The following is a 26891-nucleotide window of genomic DNA, read 5'->3' as shown; positions in this document are numbered from 1 at the left end:
GCCGAAGTGCCTGCGCTGATGGTGGCTCAGGCGCCAGCCGGTGGGTAGCCAGCTGCCCGGGCCGGGCAGGTGCTGGTCAGCGGCGGGGCTGCGGGTGCTCGGGGCGCCGTGCCGGCTGCGGGGAGACATGGACCGCTTCCTGGGCTTCATCAGGGCCGTCAGAAGGTCTAGGAGGAGAAAGGGGAAGAGGTACCGACCCGAGGAGGATTACCACGAGGGCTACGAGGACGTCTATTATTACGCTTCGGAGCATTTTCGAAGTAAGCGCTTCCCTCCCCTGCTCCTCCCGCAGGCAGGCCGGGCTCACAGTAAGCCTTGGGGCTTTAATCTTAGATGCAAAAGGTCTCCCAGATGGTGTTCTCTGAGAGCAGTCTGTAAGGACTAAGTGCAGTTTCCTAGTCCCCTGGATCTGTCGCAAGCCGGATCAGTGGATGGGGCCAGGCAGCGTCCCCAGCCGAGGTCTGTTTCAGGTGCGGTTAATCGATCACGTTGTCAGTTGAATGGGCCGTTCAAAAACTATCTTGGGAGTCAGTATTGTCAGTGGCTGGATCGTGTCCTGCTGGAGCTGTGGTTCAGTGACCGGTTTTATTTTTCTTTCAGAACAGGGAGGCTAGCTGCCTTGGAAGAAATAGTCATTCACGTTCAAGTGCGTGCTAGTGATCAATGTTCCTGATTAAGCTGAGGTGCCCGTGATTAAACTGAGATGTCAGTTGTGCAGGGACATTCAAATCCTTCTTTCTGATGTGTGTTTATAATTTTGTTATTAAACTAGGGAACTCTTATTTGCTGTCAGCTGGAAGCAGTGATTCCCGTAATGTCTTCATAGTAAGGCATTTGTAAAGGAACTTATAAGTAGCATACTACTAGAATTCTCCTTGTACCTGTCAGTACTTTGAGTTTCTGGTGAGTTTCAGACTTGTCCCCATAGATTTAAAATGCCCAGAAATGCCTGAGGGTGAGGAGAGGAGGCTTGCGCGGTGCTCACTGGATTTCTGATGTGCCCTAAATGGAGGGAGATGACAGTCATGTGTGAGCTACATCTTAAAAATTGAACATTTAAAAAAATCTTTTGAATAAGGATCTTAATAAACTCATATTTCTATTCTATTCTTCCTGGCCTTTTGATATCTAGCAAGAATGCCTCCTTCTTACAGCCTTTGAACACTGACTGTTCAATAATTTAGATCCCAGTTTCTGTGGTAGTAAAAGCCACAAGAGTTAGCACTAAATACCAGAAATTCTGTTGTGACTGATGACCATCAAGGGTTGAAAATTCATTTGTGGTGGGAATACAATAATGCAAAATTAGAATTCTTTGGAATTTACTGGAATAATGTTACATGCTGTTTTTTCAGAGTCATCTCTGAGTTTTAGAGAGGTTTCTCTTTTATAATGCTTTTACATAATTAATATATTTGAATATAGTAACAGTCTGTGCTTCCTAGATGTAGTTTCCATAATATAACCTAGAATTTAACTAAAATTTGTGTCACATCAAAAACTACTGTCAGCTTGCATGCATAATTCTGAAAACTTGGAAACCGAAAAGCAGAAGCTAAGGAACTTTTAATTAGATTGATATTCATTGTGCAATTTTTTTTGCAATCGATATCTACTGAGTTGAATTCACACCTCCTCAGACATGTATCGTGATGTATGTTTGTGCAAGTAGACTCAAACAGTGTCTCTCAAATGCCTGTATCCTGCTTGTTTGAGTAAGAATTTTAAAACAATAAAAATACTCTGTAAGCTTACAAAATCTATTTAAAAGAAGTATTTGTGGAGGTATCTAAGAAATAGCCCCAGATTAGACTCTGGAGAATGAGCTCACTAAGGAATAAGGAGTCTTTCTACATCAATTGCAATAACTCAGTGAGACCATCTCATCTCATCTCATCTGTCAAGGGCCGCTGAGCATGAGATGTTAGATATCAATAGCCATTTGCTGTGGACGTGAAACTGACACGCTTTATATTGGAGGCATCATTATATAATATGTAACTTGTAGAGTTGGTTGCACGCTGAGTTCCCAACTTCCCGTGGCTTCATCATAAACAGATTGTGTCACAGGAGATTCAGACACTTGGGGTCTGGCATGTCATCAAATGTCAGATGGCCAGGGCTTTTAACAGAGACAAGGCAGTGACATCGAACCCCCGGAGCACCCTCTGGCTTCAGTTTCATCCTTTCTGGTTTGAATGAGGGGACGTCCACTCACATTTCCAGCATTCACGAGCAAGACTGATCCTTAAAACCAATCCTCTCAAATGGGTGATATGGTTGAATTCAATTACATCTACAGCTTATCCATGTTAATTAGTTTTGGGCGGAATTTGAAAGTTTATGCCCTGTGTGTGTCCCTAGATGGCTTAGAAAAATGATTTGCATTAAGGTTGGAAACATGGTGGAACCTATGAGGATGTTCACATCTTAGTTAGTGATGCTATTGATAAATCAGAAGTGTCTTCTTATTTTTTTCCATACAGAGTTTGTTTCATTTTTTGAAAAAAAGTAAGTCTCTGTCTTGTCAGTTTTTATATTGGTGCACATTACCAAAAGGACTTTATGTAAATAATAGTAAAAGATTTACCTAGAAAGAGCCCCCCCGAAAAAAAACTCCCCAATAAGTCTGCCCTCCCTTAAATACATTTCCCAGTGCTAATGGATGTTTAACTTTATCCTAATTACAATCTCTTCTATTGTGGATTCTGATTCAGATTTCACCATCCGTTTCTTCATCTTAAATACAGCATCACTTATAATCTGATAAAATGAATCAAAATGTCAGTGGGATCAGATGCTAGGAGAGAGAAGTTGTGCTAAAAGTGGGTGATTTTTCTGAAACTCCCTCAAAACTGAGTTTGAGCAGTGATGCTGTTGGTCCACTGATTTTATATTTCCTCTGACGTTTTGTTTTCTTGATGTATGTTAGTGTCCATGAGACGGCTATATTTGAGTTTTTAAAATAACTCATCTCTCCTTTCATAATCTTAAAGTTGGGGTTTAAATAAACTAGACAGACAATTTAAATAAACTGACTTCTCTTGGGGAAGTCACCAAACATGTCTGGGTTTTGATTTTCTAAAATGTGACACGGGTGGCTTTATTTCTAAAGATTTTTCCAGTTCTAGAGCTAAATGAATTCTGAGCTTTGCTTAATTTCTAAAACAATTCAGGCAGAGATCTTGACTGAAAGTTCTTGACTGGGATGTAAGCCAAAAAGCTGGCCTGCCTGTCCTGAAGGAATTCTGACAAGAATTGTCAGCAGGGGGATCCCTGTTACCTAGAATATCCATTCATCTTTCCATATAAAGGGATTTCGGAGAATTTGGATACACTTTCAAAATTCTCAGCATGTTGGTAAATCCTGGACCACAGCTCTTATCTGGCCACATCCACCGAGAAGCATCATTTCCGCTGTGAATTCACCATGTGATTTCATCATTTACCATGAGGTTTCTCACAGAGGTGATTCACTGGGTATTTTTCCTTGAGAAAAACTTGCTTTGATTACACACAACTGTCGTGAGCCTGAAGGTCTCAGAGAGCTAGAAAAGGACCCTAACATTCAGTTTTATTGTGTCTGTTCTTCTATGTGTCGGTCACCAAATACTGTGCTCTAGTTCTGTCCTTTCAAAGGCTCTGGCAGGTCGTGTGTTAATGTGTGTCTACCATACTAAGGTAGCGCTAGCCCTGTTGGATGTTTGTGTTTCAACAGATAACAAATATGCACATGCACCCCTCACGCTGGCTTCACGCCTGGTGAGACTCCTGCGTGGCCCCGGCAGCCCTGCCTGTGCAGCGGTGTTGAACTCCGTGGGGGATGCCCCAGGTGACTGCTCTCGGGCCCCCTCGGACTCAGCCAGGCAGGAGAAAAACTGTGTGGGAAAGCTGCCCTGGGCAGTCGTGGGTGACCCATTGACTTCTCTTACTGAGGTCATTTCAGGAAGACTGGAGAAAGGAGGGGAGGAACTTTTGGACACCCCCCCTCCAAAAAAAGGTCATTTGCGTTTACACATGGTTTCATTTGTTGTTGCAGTCTGCCTGTCCTAATAGATACTGAACAATAATTGCGAAGTGGTGTCTGTGTGTATGTGTAAAGTCGTTGGCTGAGTTGTTTTATTAAGCGGGGGTTACATTTCAAATTCTTATGGAAGCAATTCAGGCTTCCCGGTGCCTTAGCATTTCAGAGGGGGAGCTGCACTTTCTCTATGTCACTGAAAAACGCTATGTATTGCTCTTAGAGAAAACGAATAAACTGGTGATGGGTGTTTTAGAATGAGAATCTTTAGGCCTTGGTGTGGGTAAATTTGTTTTTCTTTGGGTGAACTCATGTAGCCACACCCTCTGTGCTACAGGGAACTGACATCTAATTAGGTTTCTCTTTCTGGATAAGGATACCCAAAGGCTGGCGGGAGAACTCTGACATAGATGCTGAGGGAAGCCTGACCGCCACCGAGATAGTCCCAGGCTGGAACACATCTGGGGTGGGGGGTGGTGGTGGCTGCTGCTGGCTTCAGCCTTTGGGGGACAATGGGAGGGGTGGCAGGGAGGCAGGAGAGAGGAGGCACACGTCACAGGCTGGCCTTGCCTCCCCTGTGCTTTTAAGCATGGAAGCCATTTATTTCTATGTTAAAAATAGCGATCATCAAACTGACAGGGCTGGGATGTGAGATCTTGGATGATTCAAGCCCTAGCTGTGTTTAATTGGACTCAAGAAGTCCCAGACGAATTAGAAACAGCATTGATTATAAAGAAATAGGGCGGGCGGGCTTGCTTTGGGCCTGCGCTGCTTGTTTTTCCTTCCTAAGAATCGCTTTCCATCTGTAGTGTATTTGCTTAGTTGAACATTGATCGGCTAGCATGTTCCATTTGGCGGCTACTTTGTGTCACCAGCGTTATCATCTCAAGCTGTATTTTTTCCTACATGAATTATTAAAGGACTATGAAGGTCGAAGGGATCTTGGGATCTGCTTTGTCCAACCTGAGTATTTTTAGATGGGAAAAAAAAAACCTAAATATAAACAAGGTAGGTGACATGCAGACCCCACTGACCATTGCAGACCTAGGACCAGTGGCCCAGGATTCCCCTATGGGGTCTGGGCTTTCGCCCACTGTCTATTCCTCACTCCAGATGGCATTCACTCATGATCCTTCTGGTGATATTTGAGGTCCGGCATCCAGCCACATATGAATTACAGCCATTAGCCTCCCTGCTGGGTGGCCTTATTCTTTTGAACAGTAGGTCCTCTTATCTTAAAGGAAACTCTCCAACAAAAACTGACTCCTAATTTAATGTCCTAAGTCAAGTGGACATGGTGTCATATTTATGGATGATATGAATGACTGTGGCTGTCAATGACTCAAAAAAAAGGATCGAATGGTATTTTCTGTGTCACTTCTCATTTACTCTGTGGTCGGCGAACCCAGCTGCTTTTGTCAATGAATGTCCCTTCAGGGGACTTGAAAATGGCACGATTCTCTCAGAGGATATTGGAGCGAGGAGCCCCTTGGGCATCCAGCGGGGTGGGCTGCTGTGATGTAGGAAGTCCTTCCTCAGGACCCGGCGCTGTGGGCATCCACTGTTGTCTAAACCCTTCCAGTGTGAGCACTTCCATTTCCAGACAAGGCGAGACACTGAGCAGACCTCCACCTCTTCTAAATAAGTTGTAAAGTGTGTGTGACGTTGCTGGAAGAGTCCAACACACACAACATGTGTTCGGAGTTGATATCCTGACCCCGATAGCTGGAGACGCCCTTGAGTTTCCTGTGCCGTGGGTTCGTGCCTGATGGATCCCACAACTCCACGGATGTGGCATATGGCGTGTGGAGGTGAGAATTCCTTCAGTGCTATTTTTGTTTGAACTGTACAAACCCAGAAGAGCTCTGTACTGGGCCACATTCATGCTGGGTTTTGATTTTTTCCCTTTTTCTTTTTTGTTTATTGTCAAGTTGTCACCGAACTTCCCACTTATTTAATAAAAAAAACATATTCTAGTGCTTTCTGTTGGCACAGTGTTGTGATCATCTATTTATCTGCCATTCCCCCCAGGAAGAGCAGTGTTCATATTTAAAATACTTCATTTCTGCTTCAATTCTGTCATGCTGGATTGATCAAAACTGTCATAATTATAGCTACCGTCATACAAAATGAGCGCTTTCTAGCGTTGGGTGATTTTTCTGTTCTTGGATGCACAGCCTGAGCTCAGCCCAGCTGAGTGCTTCTGTGGGTGTTTGCAAAGCCCCCTGCCACGTGAGGAGCCACTCGGAAGGGGGGACTGAGCTGCCATGCAGAAGGGGTGGAGATGGAAGACCATGACCCTCCCATGTCGCAGCCCCTGGCTCCATCTACGAGGTCTCCGGGTGCCCACCACGGAGGCTTACAGAGTTGGAAGGAGCAGACCCAGGCTGAAATTCAGACCAGCTCATTTCTAGTCTGGGACTGCTGGCAAATTTTTAATTGAGAAGATCTGATTTTGGGGGTTATTTTTTATAGAAATGCGTGCCAGAGCTGGAAACTAGACTCTTCCATGAACGTTCTTTCCGTCCACAAATGCATTCATTTCTCAGGGACGAAGGATCGATGTGTCACTGGACGGGTCACACAGGTCACTTGCTGCTCTAAAGTGGGTTGCCAAACCCTGGTGCCGAGGCCCAGGAGAGAGGAGCTGTGCAGGAGACGCAGGAGAGCTCTCTCCCCGTGGCACAGCCTAGCAGCTGCTGAGGCTGGCCAGGGGCACACAGGCAGGGACAGGGCACCCTCGGCATCCCCCAGGCCAGGCAACACTCTGAGCTCCACTTTCCAACTGGAGACTTAAATGTGTGTATGTGTGTGTTTAAATGTTATTCTGTACACACACACACACACACACACACACACACACACACACACACACACCACATACTACACCACATACACTTTAGAGACATGGTCTCACTGTGATGCCCAGGCTGGTCTAGAATTCCTAACCTCAAGCAGTCCTCCCACCTCGGCCTCCCAAAGTGCTGAGATGACAGGTGTGAGCCACCACTCCCCGTCTAGATCTTGCTTTAGAGGGGAACACATAACTTCTCCGTGCACTTCCCGCCAGATGATTCGCCATAATGCCAGAGGGAAGCACTCCTTGTGGCATTTCTCTAGAACACATCATTGATTTGGTGATCTCCCTTTTTATTGGAAGTGTTGGAATTCCACCCCACCAGCTCTTTAACCATTATGTAAGCTCAGCACCAAAAAGTTTTTCTGAAACATTCAGCCACAGAACTGAGTTATTTGGATCTGTAGATTTAAACCAAGTATTTGGGTCTATAAATACGTAGAAACTGAGCTGGATTTCAGCTCCTGTGACAAAACTCTGAAGATCTCTGTTCTAGAAATGGTTTGAACTGGCGCCAAAGTGTTATGAGATTATGGCTAAATAAGTTATTCTTAATAACATCTTGGATAATAAGCTCTAGTGTCATGCTTGAACGTTCTGCTTTACTTCCTGGCCCTGTCGAGAACAGGAGAATTGAACTTGCGGTCAGCATGCCACCATTGTCATGCATCCGGGAGACACTTGATACCATACATGTTGGGCGTCATTCTGGGCATTGGAGCTGGTGAAAGCGAGGGTCAGAGTTGTATGCAGGACGTAACTAGGGCCAGTGCCATGGAGGAAGGAAGTCAAGGTTTTCTGATGGAGTGTGGAGCTGGCAAGAAGGGTGTGGATGGTGGTGGTGGGGTGCTTCTTTGAGAACAAGATGTTGGGCAGCTGCTGGTGGATAGGACGGAACCACCTTGTCCTCTGCCCTACAGAGCTGGAAATGTTTTTATTTATTCTAATGCAGTGCTTCCCTTGACATCCTCTAAATAGGGTGTTTTATTAACATTCCTTTGTAAAAATCAGTTGTTTGAGATCAGAATGCATCTCTTTCTAGGAATAATGTACTCACATTAGGAAACACGTAGATTTAAAACCAGGCCTATGCCAGGCGCCGTGGTTCACACTTGTAATCTCAGCACTTTGGAAGGCCAAGGTGGGAGGCTCTGTTGAGGCCAGGAGTTCAAGACCAGCCTGGGGCAACATAGCGAGACTCTCATCTCTACAAGAAATGAAAAAGAAGAAAAAAAGCCAAACATAATGGCACATGCCTATAATCCCACTACTCTGGAAGCTGAGACAGGAGGATCACCTGAGCCCAGGATGTTGAGACTGTAGTGATCTGTGACCATGCCACTGCACTCCAGCCTGGGCGACAGAGTGAGACTCCAACTCTAAAAAACAAAGCGAAAACAGGTCTAATCATAAAGGCTTTTGTAATATGTCACTAACGGATACAATATGACTCTAGCCAAAGAAGTCGGGGTTACTAAGAAAGCCTTCATTTTGCTGAAGAAGGCAGTACAGCTGTTGCTGTCCCTACATAAGGCTTTTCTGGGAGGCCAGCATTGCCTGGCCAGGGGCTGCCTAATGCAGGGGCTTCGGGGCGATTTGCTCTGTGTATGGAATAGTGTCAGCACGCGTGTTAGTCTTCTTCATACTTGGGTCCTAAAAGTCTGTGGGTTACAATCCAGGCTAAGAGCTTGCCATATGCTCAAAGGGTATTGTGGTGTATGACTGCGTTCTAGTTTGCTGTTTGTTTTCTGTAGGACGAAAATATAGCACGTTTTTTCCTAGTCGTTAAAGTACACCCCGATATAGAGCTTCTTAATGGCTTTTGTATGTCATAGCAAGATCGTATGTCAGAGAGATTATTTCCAGAGAGTGAGCAGGGTTGGGCAGGGCTTTTCTGGTTACAGCCACGTGGCTGCCATCCTCTGTGCCTTGTGGAGGCCGAGACCCTATGTGTGATTCTTGATGAAGTCACTAGCATAGACAACCAGAGAATTATGTTGCTTGTGGGAATATTAAGGTACAAGGAGAGGACCCAAAAGACCCGGAATTTGTTTTTTAAAAATTGTGTATTTATTCTCACATGTTTAAATTGTAGTCACCTTTGAAGTCCTCTCCATTTGATGTAGTACACCTATTGTGAGATGTTTTTCCCACTACTCAAAAGTTTTTGAATTTATCAGTTTTGATGCCTCTTAGTGCTTCTGCCGTGTTTTGTTTCACCTCTTCCACATCGGCAAAATGTTTCCCTTTGAGGATTTTTTTTCATCCAGGTAAACAAAAAAAGTTGCTCAGGGCAAGATCAGGTGAATAGGGAGGGTAGGGGACAGGGGTCATGGAGTTTTGGGTCACAAACTGTTGAACACTCGGTGTGGTGTGGACAGGTGCAGTCGTTATCCATCCATCTCAAAATGGGCAAACGTGTTGAAAGAATCTCCAAAAAAATTCACTGAAGCTGAAGGCAGCCTCTTACAAAAACACTAGCGGGTACACAGATGCCATCAGTTCCTAGGACACTCACCTAGCAGGGAAGTCTGTACTCCAAGGGGCCCACCCCCTCAAAAGATAATCCTGTTTTGCGGGGTTTCCCCCTTGTGTTTTCTACACAAGCTACTGTTTGTTGAATATGGCTCTGAGGATTGATCTTTTATATTTAAAAATAAATTTAGTGTAAGATCTTAAAGATCCTTCTGTTTTCTGATGATTGTCTGGACTGCTTTCCAGGAGATGAAGGTAACCCACAGACTTTAAACGTGTGCCTGATTTTGGAAGAGTGGCAGACATTTTGCAGAAACAGGTGCTTCTGCTGACGGCTGGACAGGTCTTGTGTTTCCACGTGTGTGTCTGCTGGCTGAGGTGTGTGGCTCAGGAATTTTCAGGTGCAGAAATTGACATTTGGTTTGCGAAGCTCCATTTTTGAGATAAAACTAGCCGCGTGTCAAGCGTAACCCATACAGAATGTGAACTGCCAATCTCGGCAGGCTTGCTGACTCTAGAACTTGGATGTAGGTTAACATGCCTCTGTAGTAGAGAGTTTCACAAATGGCGACAGCTCTGGCTAACATGTGTTTTCGTCAACTATGAGCTGCAGGCAAAAAAAAAAAAAGAAATTTCTGCAAACACCTTGAAGACGTGAAGATGAACTGGGGTCTTGGGAATGAACTTGGCCCTGGGACTGGCTTGTTCGGTGCTTCTCACCCAGCCTGAAGTCACGATCGCTTTTCGGGAGCAACTGCAGCAATGTAGGGTGAGATGTGCTGGTCAGCAGCCGGCTATAAATGGCCATCTACAGGACTGATGGCGGCCTTTCACTATCGGGGTGAAGAGGAGAGCTTCCGGCACCTCAGGACTGTTATTGTTATTTGCGGCTGGTTCTATCCACCGGTACCAAGCGTCCATGATTTACGGGAACAAACACCTCTTTCCTTCTTAAAAATCCCCGAATGTTTTTTGTAATGGTGTTTTTAGGACCGTTTGGAAGGCGATCAGACATAAACGGAATCTCAGCTAAAAAGAACTGTTGGGACCTTCCAATCCCACCCTCTGATCGTGCGTATGTTTATTAGCTCTAACAACATAGTAATCCGCTCAGCGATTCTTTTTTTTAAAGCTTAAAGAGTGAAAATGTCTAACTCAGGATTACACAGTCAGCTAAGAATAGAAGTGGCAGACGCATTTAAGTCTCTGAACTTGGTGTGTTTGAAAGGCTGTCTTCCCCCAAGCCTTCCCGTTGCTTCAGAGGCTACCTGTAGGAGAGGCTCCCGCCACCCGCTCACCCTCCCAAGGGTGGGATCCGGGCCCCCACCTGCCCCTTTGTTCTGGGATCACGTGTGTGTCTGTCCTGTGAAGACCACAGCGTCGGCTTCCTGTTCCAGCACCTAGGACAGCGCCCGGGCTGACTGTAGACATTTCTTGCTTGAAGCTCACCACGAAGGGCACCGAGTCCCTGCAGAAACGCCTCCCGTCACTTTGTAGTCACTCTCCACGTGTCCCAGATGACAAGGAACCTTAGAAGGCACTGTTCTTGGACTGTAAGAAGCTTGGTTTGCTGCTGCTGTGATTCGGACATTCTCCCTCTCCAGCCACCACTCCATAGAAGACAGAAGGGGAGAGACACGTTTTCAGCAGATCAGATTTATATAGACCTACCTTCGTCTTTTCCACACACACTTGTTCCAGAGTTGCTGGTCCCGGGGTCTCCTGGGATGCATGCTTGCCGGGTCCTGTGCTGAGAGCCACACGTGCATTCGCTCACTTACTCCACACGGCTCTTCGAGGCAAATGCTGTTAGCCTTGTTTTCCAGATGAAACTCGGGCCGGACGAGCTTAATGAACTTTCCCGGTGTCGCACAATTGCCTGACATGTGAGCTACTCCTAGCAAATCTTCCCGAAGCATTCCCCAGAGCATCCCGCCCCAGCCACAGTATGTGCACCTGCTCCCCACACCATGGGCCCAGGCCCGCCGTGAGGGTGGCCTTCGCCCTCCAGATGGGCTGCTGGACCGCCGAGTCAGCGTGGGTGGAATCCATGTCCCCGAAGGTAGGGAAGGGAAAGCAGCGACCACGCAGCCGGTTGTGACCCGCGGTTTTGTAATGAGATGCGTCTTCTCAGTCCTGCACATTCGAGTATCTGGAATTCAGTTGTGCTTGGAACAGGACAGTCTGCCTTATGTTCTGGTGTGCCTTTGCGGTTATTGTTTTTTTCCCCACTGGATCTGAAATTGGGAACTGATATGTGTGATTTCAGCATTTCTGGACTGGAAGAAAGCTTGCCATCGCCAAGGTGAGCAAACAGTTGAGTCTAGGTGAGGGCCTTGACTTAGCCATGTGTATAATCCCTCAGAAACATAGGACAAGAACAAGAGGGCTGTAATGTTGTCCCATGTCACACCTGGGCATCTGCCTGCCTAGATTTTTAAATACCTGGAACCCAAGTGACTAAAAGTTAAACAGTACAAAACCATTGCATCTGTGTGAACAGAGCTGTGAGTGTGGGCATAAATCTGTCATAAGAGCAGAGAGTCCTATGAGGGCTTCCAAATAAATCCCAGAATTCAGGAGAATTGGAAAACAGTGTAGGAACTGGTTTTATTTATTTGTATTTTCTATTCCTAAGTCACACATGAATCACAGTCTCCCTTCCCCCATGTGGAATAAATACTCACATATCAAACTCACTGAAGGGAAATATTTCTCAAATAGGGTGAAATTATTAAAAGTATAAGCACTTTGAGGCACTATTATTGGAATTCTGGGCAACAGTGGTCAGGAGTACTTTGTGCCAGGCTTTATCATTTTTTTGTTTTTTTGGATTTTTTTTTTTTAGTTGGAGCCTCACTCCGTTGCCCAGGCTGGGGCGCTGTGGCACACTCACGGCCACCCCAGCGTCGACCTGCTGGACTCCGGTGATCCTGCCGCCTCAACCTTCCAAGTAACTGGAACGACAGGCACACACTACCATGCCCAGCTAATTTTTTTCTTATTATTAATTGTAGAACCGAGGTCTCACCAAGTTACCCAAGCTGTTCTCAAACCCATGGGCTCAGGCGATCCATTCATTTCAGCCTCCCAAAGTGCTGGAATGACAGGTGGAGCCACCAAACCCAGCCCCGCCGCTTGTCTTGCCCAGCTCGAGTATGGCTTTGTCAACGTGTCCCGCCTAAGTGTTGTGATGGCCTCAGACCACTAGCTACGTGTTCCCTTCATCTGGAAAGTCTTGGGGTTTTTTTTCTTTACTTTTTCCTTTTTAAAGCCTAACGTTTCTCAGCCAGAAGTTGAGAATGCTTTATGTAGACGTGACAGGAATCTCTGGGTCTTAGCTGTCATCGTGAGTCTCCAAGACAACCTGATGTGACTTCGGATGATTCCATGTGAAGAGCAAAGTGCACATGGTACGCTTTGTAGAGACAAGCTACAGGGAAGTGCGTCGTTCCTGAAAGCTCAGAGTCTGTTCTTTTGCTCTGTTAAGGCACCTGGTAGCGCTTCATTTTATCAGGTTCTTCCTCTGTCGTTCACTTTTTTCCTCCTCAGAAGTTCCGTAAAATCCCACTTGTCCACCTGCTCCTCACCCTTGAACCTGAATGTTGAACTCCACAGGCCATCGGGCCCCGGCCTGGACCTACCTGCCAGGACGCTGCTGACGTCGCCATTATTTCATGGTGCCCGGTGCCCTGGTAGGTCCCAGTCCCTGACACTCTGGCCTCACTGCCTGCCAGCGACCAGCCTTCACTCTGGCAGGCCATCAGTGGCCTCCACCCTGGCTCTCAGGCTCCCGACTTTTTCCTGGAAGACAAACTCGTGTGGTCGCGGTGGCTGGCTGCATTACAAATGTATGGGTTCTGGCCTCGGCTGGGCTCTCAACGTCCGTCATCAGTCTTGTGTCTGTCTCTGCAGTCCCTCTCCTTCTCTCTCCCCAAGCAAGTAGGCCCAAAGTGCACCCCTCTTCTAAGTCCCTCCCGTCCCTCAAGACTCTCGACGGGCACCGGGGCCGCTTCCAAGTTTCCGTGGCTCTGCCTTCCCTCCTCCTGCCATTTCCAAGAACCTCCACATACCCAGCTTGTACCCTCCTGTCCCCAAAGCACACAACTGATACTGCTCAGTCAATACTGGAGCCACTGATCGAGGCCTGCTGGACCTTCGCCTCCCCAAGCCCCACTCCCTTCCTGCCCCCCAGAGTGGCCGGGCAGGGATGCCGTGCTCTCTCTGGCTTTCCCGGTCTCCTGCGGTGGCTGCAGTGGGCTGTCGTTTGGCCTTGGAGTCATCGCTATCTGGCTTCTCCATCTTCCGCCTAGTTCTCCTCCCCCTCTCTGGAACCTTCTCCTTCTGCCTGCTTCCCCTTGAACTTGGGAGTGCGGTACTCAGACTCTGTGGCCCTCTCGCTCTGTGGCCCTCCTGGGCAGTTTCTGCCACCCTCCCCTTCCCAGGTCAGGTGCCCATCTGCCTTGTTCACGGGGCTGGGCGTGCCATCCCCTCCGACCCTGGCTTCCCTACCCGGAGCTCCGGCAGCCCCTCCCAGCCTGCCTGTCCTGTGGCCGCCCAGAGCCTGCAGGGAGGCCTAAGGCCGGCTCCTCTGAGCCTCAGCCACCCCTCAGCCCATCCCTGGGGGGAGTTTACTGCCTGGGGTGCCCCCTCTTGCCCGTGTCCCCAACCGGGCACCAGTTCAGTTGTTCTTCCCCACAAAATAAAGCCTCAGCTAGCTTTGCAGAAAAGCAATGACCACGTCTTCCCCTCAAACGTGCCTGTGCTCCCTCCTTCTCTCTTTGAACTGACGGCATGTCCTCTAAAAACACGTCCAAACGGACCCTCGCATTCACGGCTCGCTCCCTCGGTGCTCCCAGTGTGCTTGGTGACGCCTTCTCTTCCTCTTGGCTGCCTCTGTGTCCTCCCTCTGCACCTGGGTTGGCCCACAGCTAGTGCTTAATACAGGTTCAGTTTTATTTTATCGCACAGCAAACTGCAGACAGCCGGAGGAGTAGATTCCAAGGGACAATCCGTCTTCCACTTTGAAGTCTGTATTAATATTTAGGCCGAGTGCAAAGATCCTCGGCAGCTGATGGTGCCTCGAGGCTGAAAGGTTTTGAGGTAAAATATTCTGTTAGTGTCGTAGTATTTCAGTTCGTGGTTTTGACCTTGTTCATTAAAAGCAACCAGGGCAGCTTGAGTCCCAAGGACCTGTGGAGCTGGAACCATTGGCTTGGAGTCTCGAATTCAATAACCATCGATTGCCCAGTCCAAAGCAGTTTATTGCTGCTGCCTTTTCCCTAAAACGGAATCAATTCTTCGTGCTGAGGCATTTTTATTAAGGGGTCTTCTATTGGGCTAGAATGATGAATTTAAGCACAGTGGCATGTTGCAAATAACAAGTTTTTCAGTGCCCTCAAAATGTTGGCCTAATGAATCACAAATTACATTAGAGGAAGCTTCGTGGAGAAGGCAGGAGTCGTAAGAACACTGAATGGTTTCTAAAAGGCAGCTCTGAACGCCGTCGAAATCTCACATCGAGGAAAATGTGGTCTCTTTTCTGCATGACAGGAACTTTTTTGCTTACACAAGTTATTAATGAATTCATCCCAAAATATTAGAATGTGCAGTTCCTTGTAATTTCTACTCAGTTTTTCTGTAAACGGTAACTGTAACTGTGCTCTCACAGAGAACGAGTTGAGATTAAAGTATTGGAGGTGTACAGTCAGGGAGAAGTAATTCAGATTGTGTGGTTTGGAAAGGAGGGATCCAAAAAGCTACCTTCAGATTTAAGGGCGCGTCTTGACAGTAAATGGAAGACAGTTGGCACATGCCAGTAAACAGCAAACGAATGATGATCCATTCTCATCTACTTCTGTAGTAAAGCCAGTGTGCACTCATTTTGGCAATAAACACTGCGATAAGTAGACTTCTGTTTTATTTTAAAATTTCACAGCACTTTAATATGCTGTCCTTCGTAGTCCTTCTGGCCATCTTATAAGTTGATCGATCAGCTTTTGTTACTGTTATTCCTCATCTTGTAGGTGAGAAAGGAAGCCCTGAAAAGCTACATGGCGTGTCCAGGGCCGCAGACCTCGCGAGCGTGGCCTCCTCCTGATCCCAGTGTTCCTAAATCTTAGGGTTTTCCTCCTCTCCGGGGGCCGAAGCTCCCTGAGACAAGCGTCCCATGCTATCCTTCTGGGCCGGATACATAGCTCAGTGTGTGTTTGTAAACAGATGAGCCTCACCTAGAATGAGATTCCACCTGTCAGCCGTTCTTGTAAAGAATCTTCCTACTCAAACACCACGTTGTCTCAGCCTGATAGAGTTATTCTGCGAACTTGGATATATTGAAATCACGTTTTTAAAGTCCTATGAAGAAAGCAGTTGAGAATTATCTCGGAAAACATAACAGAGAGGCAAGGCGTGGGGATTTTATTGTTACTCCATTTTGGGTCAATTCCATTCTAATATTTATCTATTGCTGCGTGGCAAGTTGTCCCCAGATTTAGCAGTTTGGGGCCCTGTGGCTCCTGCCCGTAACCCAGCTAAGGGGGAGGGGAGGGGTGGGCATTGCTTGAGCCCAGAAGCTTGAGACCAAAATTTGGCTGCATCACATACCAAACATGTCTCCTCTCACAGTTCCCGAGGATCCAGAATCCTAGTGCAGCCTAGCTGGGTCCTCAGGCTCAGCCACGCAGAAGGAAGTGGTCAGGGTGCAGCTGGGACTGCAGTCATCTCGCGGCCGGGGCTGGGTTGGGTGCCCTTCCCAGCTCACTCAGGTGACTGTGGGCAGGTCTCAGGTCCTCGACGGCTCATGTGTGGAGACAACAGTGGATCGGGTGTTTTCCACGTGGCCCTCTCCACGGGGCAGCTCGAGCAGAGCAGAGACCCCCTCAGAGCCAGCCCCAAGAGAAAGCAGGACAAAGCCACTGTCTCTGGTGTCTCAAACTTGGAAGCGCAGCCCCTCACTCTGGCCTTCTGCCCGTTGGAAGAGATCAGAGGCCCCACCTCTGCTCAGGAGGAGGGGTCACCAGGCTGAGTGACAGCAGACCCGAGTCTTGGGGCCATCCTGGGGCTGCCTCCCACACCTGTATAGATGTGGCTATTCAACCATGGGACGTCAAAAGAAAGAAAATTCCAGCAGGCAGACCTCCACTTTGTTCAGATAGGGAAGAGGGGCAGAAGCTCAAATCAAGCTGGCTTTAGCCGAAAAAAAAATCCAGAGTCCTGTATTTACCTGTTTAACAAGAATGTCTTGGGTTGTCCCGGCGCTCAGTCCTGCGGAATTCTGTTCCTTCTTCCCTGACACCCAGCGTGGCTCTCCAGATGGTGCTGAGTGACTTTGACAGATCCAGCTTGTGTCCAGGGGAGGGAATGCCCCGCCCCGGAACCCGGGGCAAGTTCAGGAGCAGAAATGTGAATCCTGTGGCCTGGGGGCAGGGGAAGGAGTCTCCGCTATGGGCCCGCTGCGTCCCGCCCGTCCTTGTGCACGCCGCTCACTTTGTAGTCCATCCGGGCTGCTGTAATGAAATACCACACACCACGGACCTTAGAGGCAGCAGACATCTCTCCTGCACAGCTCTGGAGGCTGGGAAGTCCGAGGTCAAGGCACCGACACACTCGGTGTCTGGTGACGACCTGCTCCTCATGGACAACGCCTTCTGGCTGAGTCCCCACGTGGCAAAGGGGGCGAGCCAGCCTTCTGGGACAGCGCTCAGGGGGCACAAATTCACTCTTTTATCAGGAACTCTTCCAGCCCTGAGGCTCTGCCCTCATGACCTGTCACCCTCCCAGAGGCCTCACTTCTAAAAATCATCACACTGGGGTTAGTATTTCAACACATGAATTCAGGGACACAGACATTCAGACCACCACAGAGGCAGATGACCTCAGGGACGCCTGGAGGACATGCCCCGTTTTGGAGGCAGGAATGGGAAGGAAACTGTCCCCCTCGGCAGAAGAACCCGCGCTACATAATTGCTTAAAACCAGCAACAATAGAGCGTGTCTCAGGGAAGCGAAATGTTTCTGGAGCCCTTTTGTGTCGCCTTTGGTTACCAGGCGAGCACGGCCCCGGGAATGTGTCCAGTGCAGCCACCTGTAGCTTAAGCATGAAAACAAAGCCTCATGCCTGCGTCGAGGTCCAGAGAACACAGGTGTACATGTCGGATGGTAGCCGGGCTCAGCTGGGGCCGTGAAGGGGTCAGATGCCAGGAGCCCAAGGCTACTTGTGTGCGAAATGAACCCTAATGCACTGCATGCACAGCTCTTCCAGCAGCTTCTGGAAGAGCCCCCGGCCCCGCCCTCTCCAGATATCCAAAAGATTAGGCCCTGGGTCAGCTGCAGCTCCTTTTCAGGGAGAAAATAGCATCACCAGAGGACTTCTGAGGTTATCAAGCTGTGAGGAGACCGATGGCAAAGCCAGAGCACCTTTGTGCCACCGGCTGGTTTCCCGTAGCCCGGGCCCTGCGCGGCAGCCCATCTCGGCCTGACGCCTCTTGGCTGCTCCTCCTCGTCCCGTGAGCACCCCTGGGCATTGGCGTCCATGCCCTGGGGAGCCGGCCCACAGGCTGCCACTCTTCTTCTTCCAGGGTGGGGAGGCCGGTCTGGCAGCCTCCTGGTGTGCTCACCCCGGACTCTGTGGCACAACACAGCAGACGCATGGGGGTGTGACCAGACACAACGGCATCTTCACCTGGGTCAGGGAGGAGGAAGCCACAGCCTGGCTTCTTGGGTGAAATGCCTGCAGAGGTGAACTTGCCTCCTGGGACTACCCACCTCCTGCCATCACTGGTGGGTAGGTGGCCCGCACGATGCTGCCCTGAAGTCTGCCCACCAAGGAAGCTCTCGTGGCCTCCGTGTCTCTGGCCTCCGGCCACCGGGCTGGCCTCTCCTCCTCGCTCCTCCGTTCATCCCTGTGTGTTGATGGATATTGTGCACAATGTGGTCGTCACCTCTGTCCACTGAGATGGACTACTCCTTACTCTCAAACCCCCAAATCCCTAGTCTTCCTCACCCTGGCCCTAACCCTTATCTCAGTCAAAAAGCTGCAACCTCAGAGTGCAGTTCTGTTTGGTAAGCCAGTGGCTTCCTTTGTACACAAGTCCCTTAGGTTATGTGACTCTCTGAGAACCCAAGGTGTTAGGGATTAATTTTTTGTTTTATTTTGCCTTCGTGTGTGTGTGTGTGTTCGCTTAGTAACCCACAGGAATCTCTAAGTGGTGGAACTTCGGGCAGAGTAAGAGAGACCTGGGGGACTGTGTTGGTTTTACTGAGTTTTGCTCAGTTTGTTCTGCTGATGTAAGCAAACACCTTACCTAACCTGCCAGAAATATTTCCTCCCCCCCCCCACTTCCTTCTTCACCAGCTCTCGACTTTTTTTCCTTTTCTTGAATCCGGTTTTTTATTTGGCGTTGGGGGCTTCTGTGTACTTAGTAGAGTGTTACGTCATCAGTACAAGTTGGTGGAGTCGTGAAACTGGTCTTCACGTCAGTTTTCAGATGGCATGAGAAGGAGTGCTGGAAACATTGGCATGTGGTGTGACCCTGCACACGCCGCACGCTGGACTGGTCACACCACCTGGGCAGCTTCCTGATGGCTTCAGGGAGATGCAGGGAAACACAGCACTGCCAGGGAAGACAGGCAAGCCCCATAAAAGGCGTGTGCGGCTGGTGGAGAGGCCAAGGGCTTCCCTCGAGTCACGAGATGTCACGGAAAACCTCAGAGAGCAGGTTGGGCATGAGCGCTCCAACCAGTGCAACCCACGAACATGCCCTGTGAAGCCTTTAAACTCAGGGCAATGACCAGTGAGCAGTTCTAAAGAAACTCTTTGTTTTTCTGGGAGCTGTAACACACATTTTCTGGGACCAGCAATCTATACGGGGAGTGGAGGGGGACCCAAAAAGACTGGAACTGTCTTTTGCAGGACAGGCCCCCTTGTAGTCTGGGCTTCCCCCACTGGGTAAGTGTTTTGGGACCTAGGCGGCAACTGTGTACCAGCTAACGTGATGAGAGGCTGGGTTCGGCTCCAGTGAGTCTTTTTTGGGAGATTTCTTTTCACACGTTTGCCCACTTCATGGTGGGTGATTTACGAGCACAGCTGCCCACACCACACTCAGTGTTCAGCCATTTTCGACCCCAGATGGCGTGACCTACTTGCCCCACCCTCCCTGTTACTCAATCTCGTTCCAGGCTACTCTGTTTTTGTTTCCCTGGATGAAAAAAGTCCTCAAAGGGAAACGTTTTGCTGATGTGGAAGAGGTGAAACGAAAAACAGCAGAAGGACTAAAAAGCATCAAAAGGGACATATTCAAAAACTGTTATGAACAGTGGAAAAAGCATCTCAGTAGGTGTCTTGCATCACACAGAGAGGACTTTAAAGGTGACTGAAGTTTAAACACAGAGGAACAAATACACAATTTTTTATAAATAAATTTGGGGGTTTGGGGTCCCCAAACCATGTGCATAGACAGCTAGGGTGGTGAAGGGTGACGTGTCTACTCCAGGCCCCGGGAAGCTGGCTGAGAAGGGCGGCCATGAAGAGCGTGGGGGCTGCAGTGAGATGGCCCTGGCTATGGGTGCTGACCCAGCCTCTTCCCACCACGAAACTTGACCTCTGACTCTCGGTGTCTCATTAAGATGTTGCGAGGCTGTAAATGAAACGATGTGTGTGACGTGCTCAGGACAGTGCCTGGCACATAATAGGTATAGGGAATCAGCGTTACTCTTGGGAAGGGTGGTATGGTCAGGGAATCTGTTTGGCGGGAAGGCAGACCCTATTGACTAGTGATGTCTGCCCTGGGAGTGGAAGAGGTCAGATATTGGTCATCTTTGGAGCATTGCTGGATGAAATGATCATTTATCAGTTCTTCTACTTTTCTTCTCATGTAACATAGGTGGCTCATACCTGTAATCTCAGCACTTTGGGAGGCCAATATGGGTGGATCACTTGAAGCCAGGAGTTTGAGACCAGTCTGGGCAATAAAAAGAGACCTTGTCTCTATCAAAAAATACCAATAAAAAAACTAGGTGGGCGTGGTGGTACCCTTCTGTAATCCCAGCTACTTGGGAAGGTGAAACAGAAGGATCGCCTGAGCCCAGGAGGTCGAGGCTGCAGTGAGCCATGATTGTGCCATTGCACTCCAGCCTGGAGGACAGGGTGAAACGCTGACTCAAAATAATAATAATATTAATAATAAATCAGAGGAAGTATTGACTTAAATTTGGGACCACTACTCATCCATTTTCCCTTCTGTCTCTCCATTCCTATTACATATTCTAAGTGTAATAAGACTATTCTGTAGAAGGTAAATGCCATGTTTGTTCTATTGTCCTGTTAACCTTGGTGGTCTTGCATCATGAATGAATGGCCAGGAAATGCACTTTGTGATGAATAATGAATGAGCCTGCACTTCTTAAATGTCTCAGTTCTACTACAAACTCAATATTTAGAGAGATGTGAGGGAAATTAAATCCTAACGCAAGCTGTCTCCTGCCACATCAAATGTGTCTTCTGTGTGTACATTTTCCTTGTATTTGCACAGAGCACAAGCGTTTTTCAGCACTGCAGGGTGTGAGTGGTCACTTAGACTCCACTTGGGGCACCCTATCTTTACTATCCATGGAGACATGAGGAGGACACCATGAGATCGATGTGTTGGCCGTGAACCTGTGACCCTGCTGATCATATGTTGTCAGGAGCATTGCCAAGAAAATAAAGATGTCTCATCTAAGCTCGGCATGCTGCAAGGTCACTCTCTGGTGCTGAGTGGTTCCTGGACCTCCGAGATCAGCCCCTCACTTGCAGGGTGCAGCCAGGGAGAGAATGCTGATGCCTGCCGGCCACCTTGGTCAGGTGGGCATATTTTTCTCAGATATGTTGAGAAACCATATATGAGAACCCGTGGATTGTAGCATAGAAATAAACTACCCGCTTGTGATTTTTTCCATGACGTTGTCATGCTCAGGAAGCAATGTATTTTATTCCCTTGATCCTCCTCTTAGAAACACAGCGTAACTCAAAGACACAGCAGTGCCCTTGGCTAAGAGCTCAGATTCTGGAATGAGAAATAATTAAAATCCTGGCAGGTCTGCCTAGTGGATTTTTATTTACTTACTTAGTTTTAGGGACAGGGTCTCGCTCTGTCACCCAGGCTAGAGTGCAGTGGCACGGTCATAGCTCACTTCAGCCTCCAACTGTTGGACTCAAGTGATCCTTCCTCCTCAGCTTCCCAAGTAGCAGGGACTACAGGCATGCGTCAACATTCCCAACTAATTTTTTATTTATTTATTTTTTTGTAGAGGCAGAGACTCCCTATGTTGTCCAGGCTGGTCTCAAACTCCTGGTCTCAAATGATCATCCTGCCTCAGTCTCCCAAGGCGCAAGAGTTACAGCCACAGACCACTGCACTCACCCTTGATTTTTAACCTTTTCAAGGCATATTAGCTTTTCTAAGCATTTCTAGTTTCCCCTCGGGCAAATGGGCATAACTGTTATACCTATTGTCTCTTGTGGAGACTGAACTGGATCAGCAGGAAGGCCCTTATCACAGAGGTTGCTGCATGGTGAACAGCAGAGTAATGATCATTAATAACAGGAGAAATGCTTATGGGTTGCGAGCTCTGGGTTCTGAGCCCAGCCTCGTTGCTAACCTGCCGTTTGACTCTGGGCGAGTCATATCAGTGCTTTTAACCTTAGTTTCCTTGACTGGAAGTGAGAGAGATTGATCTTGAATGTTACTTTCAACTGTAAAGGGCTATTCTTGATAGCAGAGGCATCTCAGACTAACACTGAAAGCCTCCACACTGGCTAATTGGTAGTTAATTGCTTGTCTTTGCTTAAGCATTCCTTTGTGTGAGGGGAAGACCTTTGCCTCTTGCCCACCTCTGTTTCCCAAGGAACTCATTGTCTCCAGTCCCGGGGAAGGTGTTAAGGAGAAAATTAACACTGGCTGCTCCTAACCGCTCTCCTTAAGATCCCGGATGGACGGGGATCCCGCCTCAGTCCAGAGTCTCAGTGTCTCTTTATGAAACACAAACCCATTCGCCTCTAAGGAGGGCTGCGTGGAAGTCTCACATTCATAAGACTGCACGGATTCTAAACGTGCCATTGCCGAGTCCCTCGGAAGTGAGTGTGTGTCACCACTCACTCCACCGAACGATAAAGCTTCACCCAGCTCCTCGCCATTCCTGAGCGCACAGCCGGCCCCACAGGGCCTGGAGCGTCGTAGATTTCATGTGTGGACATGACATGCAGCGAGAGGTGGTCATTTCGGTGGCGCTGCCGGGTCGCAGTGCACGTGTTCAGCTTTATAGACGCTGCAGCATGGTTTTCAAACATGGCTGTGCCAGTCTGTACACGCTTTCCCTACGCCCTGTGGGAATCAGAGGGCCATTTCTGTCTATGGTAAAGCCGCCCCCCTGCAAGCAGGCCACTCCCTGGAGTCAGCTTGTGCAGACTTGTCCCCAGTACCTGCGCCCTCCACCTCGGGGACACCTTGCTCCAGTTCGCCCTGGATGACCCCAACCTTCCACCCACTGCTCTTGCCTCTTTGCTATTAGAGTGTCTCTCATTTCCAAATTGCCCCACGTTAGAGGAGGGTGTCAGGCAGTGCTCCGGAGTCAGGCCGTGGCGGTGTCTGCAGACCCCCTGGGTGTGACAGGAAAACACTGAACTGTAGGCGTCACCTCTGGGGGGGTTTTGGAATGTGAACTTTATGCCAACCAAACTGTTGGGAAGATGTTTTCTGTTTGGATGATAAATTGTGTGGTCAGCCTACTTAATACATTGGTGCCTTTTGCAAATATGTTTCTTTTTTGTTTTGTTTTGTTTTGTTTTTTGAGTCAGCGTCTCACTCTATTGCCCAGGCTGGAGTGCATTGGCACACTTATGGCCACCACAACTTCGACCTGCTGGGCTCAGGCAATCCTTCCGCCTCAGCCTTCCAAGTAGCAGGAACTACAGATACACACCACCACACCCGGCTAATTTTTTTATTTATTGTAGAGATGAGGTCTCGCCAAGTTGCCCAGGTAGGTCTTGAACCCATGGGCTCAGGCAATCCTCTCACCTCGGCCTCCCAAAGTGCTGGGATTATAGTTGTTTGCCACTGTGCCTGGACGCAAATAAGTTTTCTTTAAAAAGAAAGAAAGAAAGGGAAGAAACTAACTGAGCCCAGTGCTTCCTTTGGGGGAATTGAAACAGACTTCTGCTGGCATCGTGCTTGAAGCATTTTCTAGCAAGAGACGCTACCCAGACGAAAATGGACTGTGCCTCACCAGCCCACGGAAAGAGGACGGACTACCTCCATGGGCACCAAGCTTACTGTTTACCAAAAATGAAGATGACCATTTAGGTCAACATCCCTTCCAAATTTTGCCATCAGATCAAATAATTAAAGCTGTGCCGTTCGCTTCTGTCGCAGGATGACAAACTACCCTGGAACTCGGTGGACGACAGCCGTGCTGTCTGTTCTCGAGCTCTTTAGGGGACCCAACTGAGCCCAGCAGGGATGGCACCCTTCCCCGGCCATCTGGAGTCTTGGCCTGGGGTTGATGGGGCCTCGGCCCCACTGTCAGCCGGAACACCCACTTGCCTCACCCACCAACTGGATGGGGCTTCCTCAAATGCTGCCGGGCCCCAGCAGGGCAGGGGGAAGGTCCTGGCATTCTTACAACCCGCCCTGAAAGGCACAGAGTCACCCTGTGTCAGGTCACAGAATCTCGTCCAGGTTCAAGGGGCAAGGATGTGGCCCACCTCACTCCGCACGAGGGTGTCTGGGTGACGTCGTAACAAGAACATCGGAACGGGAGGTCTGGGTGCTGCAGCCTTGGAAAACATACCTCCCCTCTGACCCGGTCCTTCTCTCTCCTTCCTCTCTGTCACTCCTGTCCTGTATCATTTCAGTTATGCTTCCAGAAGTTTCTCCTCAGCGCTGGGTCCTGCCCTGGAAAGGACCCTCAGTGGGTGGGACTTGAGTTCACAGGGCGAGACTGCCCCAGGCTGCAGGGCCCTGGCCGTGAGCCCCTCACCCTCGCAGGACTTGGTGTGGGCGGCTCTGGCCACTGTCAACCGGCCTGTGGCCCTCTCGGTGAACCCCTGCTGATACAGGGTCTCTGACATAGGGTCTCCTGCTCCCCAATCTACCCAACACCTCTTGGCTTCTCGCTGCTTTCTCTTGCACAGACATCAGTCTCACTCTCGGAGGCTTGTCGCGTGGAGTTTGTGAGATATCTGCCTTGTCCCCAGTTTGGTGTAGATGTCCTTAGGGTTCCAACCACTGGTTGCTCTGTCTGCTTGTATGTGGGGTTTGGGAAGACCCAGAATTCTGCTGCCACTCACCACCACCACCTGCACCCTTGTGACCTCTCAGCAGTGGGTCAGCCCTTGGCCCTGGGCCTGGTGCCCGCAGGGCATCCCACTGCAGCCGTGGTACAAGCTCACCGTCCTTCCTGGTGCCCTCAGTCTCCCTCTCCCTCCTCCCCTTCCTGCCTCCTCAGGCCCCCCCCCCACCCTCCTGTCCCTTGTCTGGCAACCTTGCCCTGTGGAAACTTAATACAAGTCACAGATGCAAGCCTCGTTTGCATTTTACCGTGGCCTCATTTTAAAAAGTCCAAAGAAGCAGGTGAAACTAACTTTAACGATGCATTTTATTATACCAGGTTTACCTTTGCTGGGGGCCTTGGAACTGCAATGTTCTTCCTGGCTGCCTTATGATGCAAACACCATTTTAAATGGGGTGTCCTCAGACTCCACCCTCCGGTCCACAGTGGCCTCCCTGTCGTTCCCAACCGCACGGTTCCGTTTTGTTTTCACCACGGCCCTTACCACGTGATCTTACTGATGGGTTTGCTTACTGGCTTCCCCCACGACAAGTACTGTAGCACAAGGAATCCTGTCTGTCTTGTTAGGCACTGTGTTCCCAGCGCCTGACACACAGTAGATGTTCAGTAAATCATAGTAGGTTGAGCGAATGAATGAATGAGAAGTGAATGACTGATCCAGGTTTCCTGATTGTATGGTGCCTGCCATTATGATCTCACAGCTGCTTTACCTTGGGGACCTCAGTTCACTATAAAACCTTTCCACTTCTTCTGTTCTTTTTTATTTTAAAGCAGGGTCTTACTCTCACCCAGGCTGGAGGGCAGTGGCACGATCACAACTCACTGGAGCCTCAAACTCCCAGGCTCAGGCAGTCCTTGCGACTCAGCCTTCCAATTAGCTGGGACTCTAGGCGTACACCACCACACCCAGCCAATTTTCTGATTATGTTGTAGAGGCGAGGTCTTGCTATGTTGCCCAGGCTGGTCTTCAACTCCCAAGCTCAAGCGATCCTCCCACCTCGACCTCCCAAGGTGCTGGGCTGACAGGCTCTACTATTCTTTGATATGGTAGACGTGGAACATGAGCTGTATGCCCAGAGGGCCTTTGTGCCCACACATTCACAAATATTATGACATCAAATTTCCACCATAAACTGCAGTAAAGTGTAACTGAAAAATTTAAGTGACCTCCTAACGTTCTCGTGAATACAGAACTAAAGTCATTTCTAAAGCCATTAAAATAAATCCAGCCACTACAATAAATGCTGCACCGCATCACCACATGCCGCATGACTTTTACTTTCCAGAGGCTCGCACTCTTCCCTTTGAAATCCTGGGGCTTGGCAGATAGTGAGGCCCAGCTTAATTTGAAAACCCGCCACCCTGGCCTGGAAAAGGAAAGATAGACTGTCCCTGGGCCACTGAAATCTGACTGCAGCTTTTGTGCTAGAAGTTATATGCCCGCAAAGGCATCTTCTTGCAGCACAGGCTTCATCTCTGTTGAACAGGCTTTTTTTGGGTTTCTCCCTCTTCTCCCATCCTGGGAGCACCTCTGTTTTGGAGAAACGCCCCAGTGCTGTGTGGTTGGCTGGCACGTGCGCTTCCTGCCCTCATGGGAACCAGGGCGGATTGTCCTCGGGCTTTCCTTTGGAGTGTGGGCATGGGGGTCATGCTGTTTTGGTCAAAAACGGCTCAACACTGAGTGTGGTGTGGGCAGGTGCGCTCATCCGTCGCCATCACAAAATGGGCAAACATGTGGAAAGAATCCCCAAAAGCCGCTCGCTGAAGTCCAACGCAGCCTCTCGCCGCAAGAGCAGCTGGTCTACGGATGCCGATGCATTCCTAGAGCACTCACCTTGGGGGAAGCCTGAACAGCAAGAGGCCTGCCCTCCAAGAGATAATTCTATTTGGGGAGGGGTCCCCTGTATAATGGTGTGGATTCTCCCCTTGGCTCCCAGCGGCTCTCCACACATGTCTGTCACAGCTCCCCACCCCCGGCCCATGTCCAGTCGCTCTGCCCGCGCCCTCCGCGAGCTCTGCTCCTTCTTCAAAATGTCTCAAGAGCCGGGCTAAGCTCCTGCTTCCCCGTTCACAGCCTCCCCGGTGACTAGAGCTTTGCGGGACTCTGAGTGGCGCCATATAATCTTATGCTTGCATTGTGGCCTTAATAATTAAAATGCTTATTATCCAGGGATGATTTAGCCAATGGTGTGCATCTTTTTTTTTTTTTTTT

General features: G+C 49.0%; 1 protein-coding gene across 1 annotated transcript in view; it reads left to right on the top strand.

Moving 5' to 3' along the window:
* Positions 1-133: 133 nt before the first annotated feature.
* GRIP1 (glutamate receptor interacting protein 1) overlaps positions 134-26891 on the top strand; it is a 388420-nt gene continuing 361662 nt past the window's right edge. Inside the window, exon 1 of the mRNA XM_008055267.2 lies at positions 134-260. The gene's annotated coding sequence lies outside the window, so the exon portion shown is untranslated. The remainder of the gene's footprint in view (positions 261-26891) is intronic.

The sequence above is a fragment of the Carlito syrichta genome, unplaced genomic scaffold (genome assembly GCF_000164805.1).
Source record: "Carlito syrichta isolate Samal-C Ts95f unplaced genomic scaffold, Tarsius_syrichta-2.0.1 Scaffold301804, whole genome shotgun sequence".
Classification (NCBI taxonomy): Eukaryota; Metazoa; Chordata; class Mammalia; order Primates; family Tarsiidae; genus Carlito; species Carlito syrichta.
This window is presented reverse-complemented; position numbering and strand designations above follow the sequence as displayed.